The 14,007-nt window shown below is 36.2% G+C and overlaps 1 long non-coding RNA gene across 2 annotated transcripts in view; it reads left to right on the top strand.

Moving 5' to 3' along the window:
* The window catches only part of LOC140698286 (uncharacterized), a 199,894-nt gene that overhangs the window by 73,164 nt on the left and 112,723 nt on the right, over positions 1 to 14,007 (top strand). The window contains exons 2-3 of one of the 2 annotated variants that reach the window (XR_012075965.1): positions 8,999 to 9,081; positions 10,819 to 11,276. This is a non-coding gene — a long non-coding RNA (uncharacterized lncRNA). Of the gene's footprint in view, positions 1 to 8,998; positions 9,082 to 10,818; positions 11,277 to 14,007 lie in introns of those variants that run through there. The other variant, XR_012075964.1, reaches the window with a different exon arrangement.

The raw sequence follows: 14,007 nt of genomic DNA, 5'->3' as shown, positions 1-14,007 counted from the left end.
ACAGTGGACTGTAAGAGCATAAAAGGGAACTTCTGTTTCTGATTAAGTTGGAGTCATGTGGAAAAGATTTACACTCTCTTCTGGTAAGTTTTAAAGTTGGACAAAATATATGAAACAATGATTTTAACAATAGACACCAAAGAATAACAAAGAGTAATGATCCCGAAGAGACAGAAAAGAAACATTGTGAAGAGAGGAGTTTGTTTGTTTGTTGTGAGAGAGTTTCCAGATTGCAGAGAAGGGGAGAACCCAGGAGAAGTCCAGTGGACTCCTTGAGCTGAGTAGAGGAAACTGAGAATCCTGGAACACTGCAACTTGCAAAGTTGAGTTCCTTTAAAGAGAGAGTTGCATAGAGAAAGAAATGTATAGATTTGCAAAGTGCGTTTCTCAAGTATTTGACAGACACTGATCAGCACATGCGTGTGAGGAAACTATCAGAGCCCAGCGAAGATGTTCAGAATCATTAATCATTGAGAAATGCAAAATAAAACCACAATGAGATGCCACTGCACACGTAGTAGAATGTCTGAAATTATGAAGGTTGCCCAAGTCACATATTGGCAAGAATCTGGAAGAGCTGGAACGCTTACATATGGCTGGTGAAAGTCTAAATCCACAAAACCACTTTAAAGGAAAAAATATACATTCTATGCTACCTAGTCATTCCACTCCTAGGTATTTATGCAAGAGAAATGAAAGCATCTGTCTAATACAGAGACTTGTACCTGAATAATCATAACGGATTTATTTGAAATGCCCAGTAACTGGAAGCCCAAATGTTCATCAAGAGGTGAATAGATAAAAAAATTGTAGTATGTCCTTACAATGATATACCTAGAAGCAAGAAGGAATTAACTGTTTATGTACATAACAAAATAAGAATCTAAAAATAATAATACTGAGTGAAAAAAGACAAAAGAGTATATAAGATATGATTCCATTAGTATATAATTCTAGAAAATATAAAGTAATACATAGTTACAGGAAGCAGATCAGTGGTTTCTGTGCAGGAGGGTCAGGAAGAGCTGGGAAAAAGGAATTGCTCAGAGGTCAGAGGAAATTTTCAAGATGATAGATAATATTCTTTCTGTTGATTGTGGTGATGGTTTTATGGGTGAATACACATGTCAAAACTTATACAATGTATGAAACTGTACACTTAAAATGTGTATTACTGTATGTTTATTTTATCCCAGTAAAGTTATTTTAAAAACAAAAACAAAACCCACAACAGCAACAAACAGAACATTAACAACAAAAGTAATAGCATAAAGGAAGCTTGATTGTGATGATAATGGTTGGATTATGATGGACTATGCTTCCTGTTGATAGTCTTGAGTCAGGGTCACAGCAAGAGTATGAAATTATTAAAAATGGGATCTGCCAAAAATTTCGTGTTATAGGAGTGATACTTCTGATACTGTCCTTTCAGAAAATGCCTGAGGCTGGTGTATTCTTGGTACTGTTACTCAATTTCAGTTTGGTACCTTGGTCAGCACCATTCTTAAACTTTGCAAACCACCCAAGTATTGCAGAAGGTGGAGAGAAAAGCAGTGCGGGAGTGTCAGCAGGAGCCCAGTTTGGTTTGATGTTTATCAAATTCTTGTGATTTTAAAAACAATGAATTAATTCTCTCCACAGCTGTGAAGATGACCGTGACACAAATAGTACTATTTTATTGGGCACAATTATAGCTGTTTAACATATTTAAGTTGTTTGATTCTCACAATAATGTTTTGAGATAAACACTACTAATGTCATGTCAGTTTTACAGATTAGGGAACTCAGGGACAGAAGAGAGACCGTAACTTGTCCGTGTTCCCAAAGCCAGTAAGGGCTGGGAATTGAAGGTAGGCGTTCCGCATCCATATTCATTATCTTAATGACCAAGTTTTTATTTTCTGGTATATACAAGTTAGTTAATTTGGTATTGTTGTTATTTGAAACATTCAACAACTGCCTTAAAAAATAAAGAAAGAAGCTGAAAAATAAAACAAAAATGGATGACAGGTTGTTTCCCTCTTGAAATAAATGTATGTGACAGAGAGGGAATTTGGTGAATGCAGTGAATGTAAGGGAGGTAGGGAGATAAATTTTTTTTTTATGAAAATCCTGAGACAAAGGGATATCACTTGTACAACAGGAGCAGATTGCAAGTGTTAAGCAAGTCCATAATGTAAGGACTTCATTTGATGTCATACCTTTAAATTATTAAGAAAGTAAATAAATAATTTAAAAAATTATTTTTGAAATTATTTGATTCCTTTAACCTGTGTTTTTAGGGTAGGTATAATTTGAAAGGAAAAGTTATAAAGATTGTTAAGTGGCAATAAAAATTCAATTAATTATGTATTCTTAGTTATGATGTTGGCTCTACTTTCAAAATATTTCCAAAATCAGAGCCTTTCTTATACTTCGACTGCTATCCCTCTAGACAAATTCATATTAACGTAGATTTCTATTTTTAACCCTTACATCTCCTACATCTCTACAAAGTAGAAAGAGTGATCTTTTTAGAATAAAACTTTAGATCAAGTCATTCTATTAAAAACTTTTCATGGCTGTGGTTTTACTGAAAATTTGATTTAAAATCTGCTTGCTATATTTAAGACCCTTTGGGATCTCATTCCAGGGACCTTCCTAATATCATCTCTGACTAATTTCCAATCCTCTCCAAGCATACTGGTCTTTTTGGAGTTCTGTGAATACACCAACAAGATTCACCACTAAACCCCTTTATCTTTCTTTGTCTTGGCACATGCACTCTCTTGCTTTCTTCACATTTCTGTTCAAACTTTTTTTTTTTAACATTGAGACCCACCATAGCCTCTATAAAATCACACATCAGCTGAGCTCTTTACCATTTATCTACACCTAGATGGATTTCTCACCTTACCAACCCCATTGCTAGTTGTATTGTATAATACAATACAAATAATTATATTTCTTTTTAACTGACAATCTCTTTCTACTAGAGTGTCCTCAGTAAGAACAAGGGCTTCATCTGGTTCATTCATTGCTGTATTCCTTAGAACAGGGCTAAGCTTAGAAAAGGAACTCAATAAATATTTACCGATTGAACAAATGAATGAATTCCGTATCTGCCCCTTACTGCAACTTGGGCATGTTATATAAAAACTCTGTTCTAATTTCTTTATTTGCCCAGCAGGAAGGTAGAAAATCTAACCTGCAGTGTCTCTTTAAGGCTAAATGACAGTATATGCTATGGGGATACTTCAGCACATAGTAAGTCTTAATAAATAAATGGATTATATTATTATGACAGTGTGGCCGGGAACTATTGGATTAGCATAGCACCTTAATTTTCCTGTTCTGACTTGCTTCAGAGTATGTTTCACCTGATGAAAATCAGTAACGACCACCACAAACATATATTTTGGAAGATCAAATAAGACAAGTGAATAAATTCTGAATTAGTAATTGTAAATGCTCTGTGAGAATTTGTAACTTAATTTTCACTTCAGTTTGTATTCTGTGCAGTAGGATATGCAAGGAAAACTAAGATATTTAATCTACATTTTTTTGGCAAAATGCTATTTTAGATGAAACACAATGGTTTCTTTCCTATCTCAATATTCCAGGTGTATGCAGCTCAGACCTCATAATAAACTAGAGAGTGACTTAATGAATCATTCATGATTAGTTTGAACTAATCAGAATGATCAGACGTTGGCAGGGGTTCCTGCAATGAAAGGAAATGATCTACCGTTCACAAGTGCCTCGGCATTCTGGAGGTTTGCTGCTGCTGCTAACTGCTTTTTCTCCCTCCAACCCTTAGTCATTCTCTGCAGCCATTTATCTTGAAAAAGCCGAAAGAAGGAAAGGTCAGCCAGATTCAAGACTTCAAAAGTGCCATTTCTTTAGCAAACATGTTCTGTTCTTGATCGCCTTTGAAATATTCTACATCTTATAATGGGTTCGTTCAGAATTATAAATTATGAGACCTTCCAGTCTTTAAAATAAGGGCATGTTTTGAGCTTGGGTCAGCAAAACCATTCAAACTCAACTTTCTTTGTACCAAATAGTAAAAGGATTCTTTCCTGAAACAGAAATATTAAGTCTTAAGAGGACAGTAGTTTTCTTTTTTTTTTTTATCCTTATAGAGAAGGCCAGCGGTGAATTCAGAGGTATTAATTGGAGTAATTATTTCTTTGAAATAAAGCTGATATATGTAGGTAGTTAAATTTCTTCAAATCACAAAAATAAATACCCAACATTTACCTAGTTAATGGCTACCTCCCTTTTTTTAAAAAAAAAAAATGACTTTCTCCCTGGTTCCCTTGAGTATAAAGCTTTGCTTAAAACAGTGCCCTGGCGCTGCTTCCCACCGTAAACAACTGAACTACCCAAGAAACACCTGCCTTGCTTTTAGGACTTAGCTCAAGAAAGACCGCCTCCCTGACTCCTGCCTTCCTCCTTTTCAGGACTGACTTGTTTACATAGGGGTACTTCTTGGCTAATTTATAGAATGCCTGAGTTATGTAGGTTTTTTTTTTTTTTTGATTTGGTTACCTAGTATGTAATACACTTCTGCATTAAGGCTTGATAATTTCTTTTAAAGCAATACAAACATTTTTGTGAGTAGTTGGTAAATGTAAGGACAATCACATTCAGTGCTTGCTCAAAAACAGTTGTTGAACATCTCCATGGAATGAAATAAGAAAAAGAGTGTAGGAGAGCTGATGAATTGCAACATATGCAGGACAAACCCCTCTTTCTCACTAAATTCTCACTTTAAATGATAATGAAAACACGAAGTGAGTAAAATATATGTAAGATGGGATGATCCAAGCACTTAATAGTTAGACTTTATCCCATTGTTCCTACATGCATCAATCTGTTCACGCTTAGGTTAGGCGCCTTGGGCTGCCAATAACAAGATCTTCCTAGGCTGTCTTTTAACAAAATGCTGCAACTAAAATTCATAAGGACTCTGGACATCACAGGAGAGTAGCTACTCTCACAGTTAATTTCATGGTCTACAGCAACAGAGTTCAGTATGATAGCTACTAGTCAGAGGTGGCTATTCAGCACTTGAAATGTGTCTAGTCTATATTGAGAGGTTCTGTTCTAGTTGAAATGCCTAGACTGTCTTGACAGGTGCTTTAAGTATAAAATCATACCAGGTTTCTGAGACTCAGTATTAAAAAAGAATGTAAAATTTCTCAATGATTTTTTTGTTAAAGATGTGATAAAATGATAGCATTCTGGACACACTGGGCTAAATAAAATGTATTAGTAAAATTAATTGCACCTATTTATTTTAACTTTAATGTGGCTAGTATAAAATGCCAAATAACATACATGGCTCATATGACACAACTACTGGACAGCAGTATTCTTGAGTAGGGATTGACAAACTATGGCTTGTTGGCCAAATTTGGCACATCACATGTCTCTGTAAATAAATTTTTATTGGCACACAGCCACATTCGTTTACATATTTGTTCGTGTCTTCATTCTTGCTACAGTAGTAGAGCTGACTGTTTGCAACAGGTGCTGTATATTCTGTAGCACTTAACATATTTACTGTATGTCCCTTTACAGAAAAGAATTTGTAGACCCTGCTCTAGTAGGTTGTTCTTTCATATCTCTGCTTCTCCCTTTGTGTCCCTTCTGCCTCTTCTTGATGTGATTAGTCAAACCCTTTTGTAATCTCCAGTCTAAATTCTGGAAGAAAACGGATATTTTGGCTTATCCAGTTTCAATTGATCATACTTGGTTTGAACATTTTGGGCCAGGCCATTTCATCCAACTTATAAATCAGATACTCAGTTCAGTCCAGTAAGTGGCTAACCCTGGGCAAAAACTCAGCCTAATATTTTTACCCTTCACAGACATCTGTGAGCAGGCAGAAGAGGGTGCTGGGCCCAAAAGGCACTGTTATGCATGTGTCCAACACACTTAGCCCTATATTAGTCCCTGAGTAAGAAAGATAAGTAAGAGAGTAACATATATATATGTACACATATGTATGAAACAGGAAACAACAAGATCAGATTTTAGGTCCAGGTAGAGGGTCTTTAAGAACAGACTTTGAAGGGAGATGAAGGATTGGTTGAGCTTTAAGGAAGTAGGGGAAATTGTTCAGCTTTCTGACTTCCTAGTTTGATCTTCAAGAATAATAGTGATAATGCTTTATTAAAAATGGGTTTTTATCCTAGGATAAATTCATATTTGAGTATAATTATTAAAATGTGTATTCTATCATAAATTTAAAGTAACCTTTGGATTATCCATTTTAAATTATTTTAATGATACCAGTATTTCTTTTATAATTAAGAACTGACCAAATTGCCTGCCCATTTGAATAGAATTGTAGCCAACAAGCAAATTTCTTTTCTATCTTATGTGACAGAATTAAATAAATTAACTTGTCCACTTTCATTGTAAAAAGATTTACTTTAAATTTAGACATAGAATGTGCAGTGTCTTCTACCTATAATTTTTATTTTAACTTTCACCATAATTTAATGTGCAAATTTTGCTAGTATGAATGGGAATATATGACTATTGTGACATCAAAATTAATTTCATGCCATTTCTAAAGACATGAAATACTGTTTATTGCTTGAAAAGAACATGCACACTAAAATATTTTAATTTAGGTTTAAAACATCCCTTAATAATTGTGTAGTTTCTTAAGATGAGTTTTTACTTTAAGTGTCAATAATGACTTTTGCCTAAAAGCAATAACTCAGCTTTAAATATTTCAAACTACATGTGTCCTTACGTAAAGGGGTAAATTAAATGAGAGATAAGTAACAATGTTTCTAAAGTTTAGTTCCTAGATAATAATTGACTCCTTCTCAATGAGGGAACACACCTTAATGGAGGAAGTGTGGTAATCTAGATTAGTTGAAATTTGAACCATTTTTCTGGGTAGTGTGCTAATAAGTGCCATTTTCAGATGATGTCAGATAGCAAAGTATGACTATTCTGAAGATTGTTTCCTTATGGACGTTGCCCTCTCTCAGTCACGTTTTGGATCAGAATACACTGTGGTGTGGGGAAGTGTCACTTTCTGCATACCACACGCAGTTTGATTGTTGGAGGTGGGGGCGAGATGGGAGGACTGAGTGGACCATGCAGTCATTATGAGGCTGTTTCAGTTAGACCAAATATTGTCTCAAGTAAGTTCTCCATATGGTTCATTTTGGCATTCTAAAATTCTAGAAATCTAAGATTGAGATCTTAGTTTGTATGAGACATGTTAAGTTCTTCTGCTTCTGTGGTGCTTATATCTCCATTGGGGATAAAAACAAAGGGAAAAAAAGTGGTTGGATGAAGGCAGGACTCATGCATTCGTAGGTTTGCTGCACATCGTCATGATGCCACCTCAGCTATTCTAGGACTAGGAAATGGAGATTAACCTGGTTTATAAAGTCATCTCTCCTCCAAACACTATCACACTGGGTTAGTCTTACTCAAGTTATATTTGACACTGTATCTCTTACTCCTTGTACAGCCAAGGTTCTGTTGAATTGTTACAACTACTTGACAGCTGTTTTTTATTTACTTGCCTCTGCTGCTTTATGGAAACACTAAAGTTTTTAACAAACTCATGATCACCATCTTTGATAACTTTTTTCAGTACTACTTGACTTCTTTGTACAGTTTTTACTACTGTTATCCACCCCATGCTTAAAAAATAATTTTTTTTTCATTGTTGGTTTCTAAGACAATTCTCCCTTCTGACCTTTCCCTAGATCTCTAACCATTAGTGCCCTGTTTTCCTTGCTGGAGGCTTCTTACCCATTGGAATTCCACAGGTTTTGATCCTTTATATTTCACTTCTAACTATGTTTTATATGTGTGTAAGGAGACTTATTTGCCCAATGCAGTCAACTATCTTCTATGTATTGATGTCTCTCAAATCTATGCCTTTAGTCTTGAACTTTTTATATACTTACATCTGATTGCTTCTTGAATATACCTCAGTTTCCTCAAATAGTATAGGTACCAAAATGAACTTTCATGATTTTCCATTACCTCCAAAATCTATTCCTGTTCTTGTATTCTTTATCTCAGTTAAGGTTATAACCATCTACCATCAAACTATAAATCACAGTTATTAAGATTTTGTCTTTCTCATACCAGTCATCAGACGCTATCCATTTTGCCTCATGGTTCTTTGTTATACCTGTAATCTCTTAACCCAACAAAATCACAATTTTACAAAACACCTTTTCAGAATTTTCTTGGAATTTACTTTCATCATTGTTTTTCTATTCCAGTCTTAACTCAGTGCTACCATAGTAATCTTAGTAAGACAAAATCCTTTTAAAATCCTCTTTTAGGTCTTTGATTACAGGATGAAGTGAAAACTCTCTAACATGTTGTATAGAGCTTTACAATTTGGTGTTGACCTACTGAATCAGTCCATCTCATCTCTTATCACTCAGTCCAACCCACAGAACCACTTGTCTTTGGTTCCAGCTGCACCACACTTTCCACTGTGTCCTAACACATCAGGTTTTTTTTTTTTAACCACATGTCCCTTTTTCCATACTGTTCTGCTGCTAATACTTCACCCATACCTTCTCTTCTTAGGAAACCTCTTTTTGCCTTTCAATATTCAAATGTTCTTTTTTTTGTCCCTGGGAACCCCTGCCAGAGCTCTCCCTTCGTAAGCTAGTGAACCTATTCAACATTAAATATAAGCTTGGCTTGGCTTTTGAGTCTGCAGGTGATAGTTTATTTATTTTACCTAGAATAACATGTATCAATGAAAGGCTATGCTATTTTGAATGACTGTAATTCTTCAAATGTCTGTTTTAGTCATTTAGCCAAAAGAGCATGTAATTGCAATTGGATAGATTTCTTCAAACACAATTTATATACTTTATAGGAAATAGAGGGAAGAGAGAAGGCATGTTTTGCATTTCTTCGGTTGTTGACCATCTTAAGCCGTTGCCCAAACATGATCCTAATATATTGTATTGTAGCAAATGTTTTATACTTCTTTCTTCCTCAGTGGATGGTGAACTCCTGCAGAACAGAGATTATCCTGGGACCTCTGCCTAACGGAGGAAAATATGACTACAGTTCAAACTTCAGGTAAGAGAATTCAATAATATCAAAGAAGACTCATTAGAGGAAAACCTTGGGAACGCTGTAGTCTCAGTCTTCCTTTTCCTCTCACGAAACCTCTGCTGCCATGATGCAAATAAGAGTCCCTCTCTCCCTCTAAACAGTAGTCCATATTACATTTGGTGTTCAGTGTTCATTGATAGGCCAAATAAAGCCAACTGTACAGCTGTACTTCTCAAGACATTCCCTGAGAGGGTCTATCATAAGGGACACATTTTTCAGGCCAGTCTCATGTCTTTACAGATAAACCTTAATGGGTAGAGAGTCTGTGATTAGCATCTCGTTCTTTTTAAAGTCTTTTTTCATCAATCAAAACCCTATACATTTATTCACATTTACTTACGTTTTAATTTTTGCTTTCAGCGTACCTCTCCAAAAGCCGCTTGAGGTGCTGGTATTTTGGAGTAGAGTAGGGTGGTAGAAATGGCAAAAACTGCAGTGACTCAAACGTATTTAACAGGCAGAATCAAGAGGAATGTGAGCGAAATGGAAATGAAGATGGTAAAGGCGAAGGTGTCAAGAGTGACATACAGGTTTCTGGCTCACACAGCTGGATGGATGGTAACATTCATTGAGGTAGAAGACACCAAGCCAAATCCATGTTAGGAACTGGAAGTCCATGAATGTATTTTTGGACATATTAAATTTGATGCGCTTTTGAGATATCTACAGTGAGATGTCAAATAGCGGTTGTAAATGTTGTCTGAGAGCTCAGAGTAGGGTCAGTAAATAGGAGTAATTAATTAGCTAGTTATGTTAATTAAATATAACATGACATTTGAATTATTTTATTGAAAAATGGTTGATACTGAATTTATGAGACCTTATCAGTATTGGGGCTACAATGATGGCTAAAATAATTCCGTCTTTTTAAGAGCTCACAATATACGCAGAGACACAGGCATGTATATGCAAAATATACAAGCAGTTACTTAGCCATGCTATAAGTGTCATACTAGAGATAAACCAGATGCCATGAGGACATATGAAGGAAGCGAATAATTCTGTGGAGTAATGAGTCTGGAGTATAAGGATGAGAACATGTAACAAATTATTAATTTTAACTGGGTCTTGATAGAACATTGAACATTATCATTCTTAACTGAGTGAACAGTACATTCTCAGAGGAATTAAACTCATGGCATACTTGAGGGCCAGCAAGTGGTCCTTTTGGGAAGAATATAGTCAGAAGAGTCACACTTTTCCTGCATCTCCAATTGCTGGGAAGAGAAACCTTTGTAAAAACTACTCATCAGTTTTTCTCTTTCTGATAATCTTACATTTTGTAATTCAACTAATTCTCTCATCATGCCAAAATTAAGCTAATAACCTCCTAGACTCAATTATTTCTTTTTGTGCTTGCACTTGTGTCTTTGTAAATACTCTGTGGTTTTAGGCAGTCTGACTGTATCTGACAGAAATGCCCATATGGTGCTTTGGGAGGCTTGTTATCATAGTACATGATTTCTAGCAGGGAAGCCATGTGCTTCTGATAATATAAAACATACAGGAGTGCACTCAAAGGACAGTTCCAGAAGTAATTACTGCCTGATAAGGACAAGGCAGTTTTACAGCTGTTGTGTCAGGCTTGGTATTTCTACCCAAAGTGTAGTTAGTAAAGCCTTTTACTTAGTGTTTTTATTGGGAAATAAAAGATGTTTGAAGAACACTTAGACTGAATGCTCATGTAATATATTCCATCAGAGTGCTGAAGACAATGAAGATCAGAAGGCAGGAGGTTAGGAAACACCGAGGGGACAGGATGAAAGCTGCATAGGAAACTGAATACGAATGAGAATCACCTTCAGTTCCACAGTAAACCACACAGGGGAATTCAGAGGTTAAAAATTAAAAATCCAACTCAGTCTCTGTTAAAGCATAACCTAAAAATCTAACTGTTACTTATTTTATTGTCAAATATTGCTGAAATGTGTATGATTAGCTATTGCACCAAAGAACAGTTACAGAAATTATATAATAGTTAATGCTTACGATATGTGCACGTTCTCCTTTTGCCTTTGAAATTAAAAAAAAAACTATAAAGACTAGATGTTACATAAATGAGGTCTCTCTGGGAAGAAGTTGAATAATTAGGAAATGAAAAGATAACATTGTGGGTCCTCAAAAGGCTCGGGACTATTAAAATTGACAAATCACCAGTTCCAAGCATTATATATCAAGGAATGATAAGGAAGTGAGAATGGAAATTAAAGAAACTTCAGACCACACTCTCTCCTTAAGTGTACTTAATTCAGGAAGTATACCAGGGGAGAAAAAAGGTGGTAATATAATGCTTGCATTTAACTGATAACCAGAGAAAAATGTGAGTACACAGCAGACAGGGATGTAGCAGCTATGGGATTAAGTGATATTTATGTGGCTAAATGAATGAACTTTAGAGGTGCTGTTGCATTCAGGAGCTGGTATTGGTGGGTGAGCGGTAAATGGCATTAGGTTCTGCCTCTATTTTTTTGTGCCTGAAGTAGCTAACCTGATTTCCCTGAAACACTGAAACTTTTCAAAGAGAGAATCAGACTTTATACTTTATTTAATATTGATGATTTGAAATACATGTTAATTGTATCTACTGTTTGTATTAGCTTGGAATTTTTTAAATTGAATTCCATATTTTAAAATCTTTACAATTTTAGTATGGTGATACCCTCTTTCATTTATATAGCCCATCATAATGGATTGCATTTTTCATAGTGGTTCTTTGCTACACCGTGAGGTGGCAGGCATGATGGACACTGTTGGTCCCATTTTACTCAGAGAAAACAGACTCAGAGTGGTCTCATGGTTTTCCCAACTCAGACAGTTTATTAGTGTTAAATTCAAGATTATTCCACTAATTCAGAGTCCTTTTTCAAAATTATATTGTAGTTTTGGGGGTCAGAAGAGCATAAAGATTAGATACATCTCAAGTTTTCTTCAGAGCATGTAAGCTTTTTTAATCATAATTTTAGAATGTGGTCCTATTTGCTCTCTCTGAGCAGGCGGTGAAGATTAGGTTTGCAGAAGAGTTAAGAATTTCCTGACTAAGCTGTCTGAGCATGAGAGTGGAGTCTTGAGGAAAGTGATTTTATTTTTCTCTTAAATAGAACGTGTATCGTCTTCTGACTGACTTGAGGCTGCGATTTTGGATAAGATAGTTATAGAGCTTTCTACTGATGTGGTGGCCCCAGGAGATGCTCTGAGCCACCTAAGAACTTCCTTTGTCAGAGGCTACAGTGTATATGGACGTATCATTTATACTGCTTTCCTTTGCAGCAATATTATAGGAATAAATTTTCCTTACTGTTACATAAACCAGGGGTTAGAAACATAAAGCTGAACTAGATAGTTCTCAGATCTCAAAACCACATACTTCTAAATTCCCAGTAAATACCATCATTTCTTAGTGCATAACATTGATTTATTAACTGATTTATTCAGAGTTGGGGGTTTGGATCCAAATTGGTCTCCATTGTGTTGCAGTATAGTAATTAGACATCCTAAAAGGGTGCACAGCAAGGTGGGAAGGGGTGTCAGCCTTAGATGAAGTGAGATGGTTGCTGAGTTAAGACCTTAGAGGGCATCATTAATCTCTGTTAGTTCCCAGGAGTTCAGAGTCTGGTCCTCAGTTTTTTAAGCTCAGAAACTCAATTTGATTAGTGCTTAAACTTGACTGAATTGTTGCTGATACCTGTTAACCAAGTTTATAAGAGATTGACATATGTAATAAAAATGCAAATTTATAATTTCCCATGAGAAATTTGACAAGCGGATTGGGTATTTGCATTTGACTGACCGGTAATTATCAGAAGTCGCTTCAAGCGAAGGAAGTCAAAACAAGGAGACCTGGTCATGTAATTCGAACAAAACCAGCGTTGCATACCCTTTAGTCTCTCTACAGAGGGTAACATGTACGGGTGTTTCTGTTGTAACATCACACTTGGATTCTTGAAAAACCCTGCATTCTGAAAAACTATATACTGGAAATTATATAGCTTATGGGGGAAATGGGGCTGGGACAAATTGCCCAAAACCCATTTAATTGTGTCTCCAGAACAGTAACAAAAACAACAATTGGTACCTTGAGAGATTGCCTGGATAACTAGGGGCGGCATCTCACAATAACTGCTGTCTGCACCGTGAGATGCCGTAAGCGCCAGAGTCGTTGAGTGGAAATGCTGACTTGTGGGCCTGGGGTGTTGCGGATGGAAGCATAACTCAAAGTCACTGTGGCTGCTCTTTAACTGGGCACAGTCGTTAGCGAAGCCTGCCACAAACCCAGAACAAGACTTGGGGTACATCTTATTGGGGAAAATGACCTGGGTATAGGGCTCGGTATAGTTCTGCTAACATGATTCCAGCTCCACGTGCCTAGAAAAACAGCATTTGTAAAACAACCCGTTCCTGTTATGTCGACATTACATCCTGTACTTGCCACTCGTAAAAGAGCTGCTTGGTGTTAGAGACGATGCTGTGTGGCAGAACAGTCTGCCTGTGTTTGTACCCTCCCCCCAGGTGGGTTTATTGAATTGCCTCAGTGATTCTCTTTTTATATTTATATATGACTGCCCAGTTCTCCATTTTGATTGGCTCCTTCTTAAGCTTCCTAGTATCTCCTGACAGGGTACCTCATTGTCATCCTCTACAGATGGAGGAGAAATAGAGTTACCTAGAACTCTAGAACTGTTAGTCCTACTGGGGAAGTCCTGTCACTGCATCCATAGCCCGTGTTAGCCAGTCTTTATTGAACTCTTATAGAGATGGGGAGGTCGCTGACTCTTGAAATGTTCCATTCTTTCATCTACTTGAAGAAACCATGCATGCTCATGATACTGCTAAACTTGTGAGTGTTTGGAGAAGACACAGTACATTTAAATGAATCTTTATTTTAAGAATAAA

This window comes from Vicugna pacos, chromosome 9 (assembly GCF_048564905.1).
Source record: "Vicugna pacos chromosome 9, VicPac4, whole genome shotgun sequence".
NCBI classification, from domain to species: domain Eukaryota; kingdom Metazoa; phylum Chordata; class Mammalia; order Artiodactyla; family Camelidae; genus Vicugna; species Vicugna pacos.
This window is presented reverse-complemented; position numbering and strand designations above follow the sequence as displayed.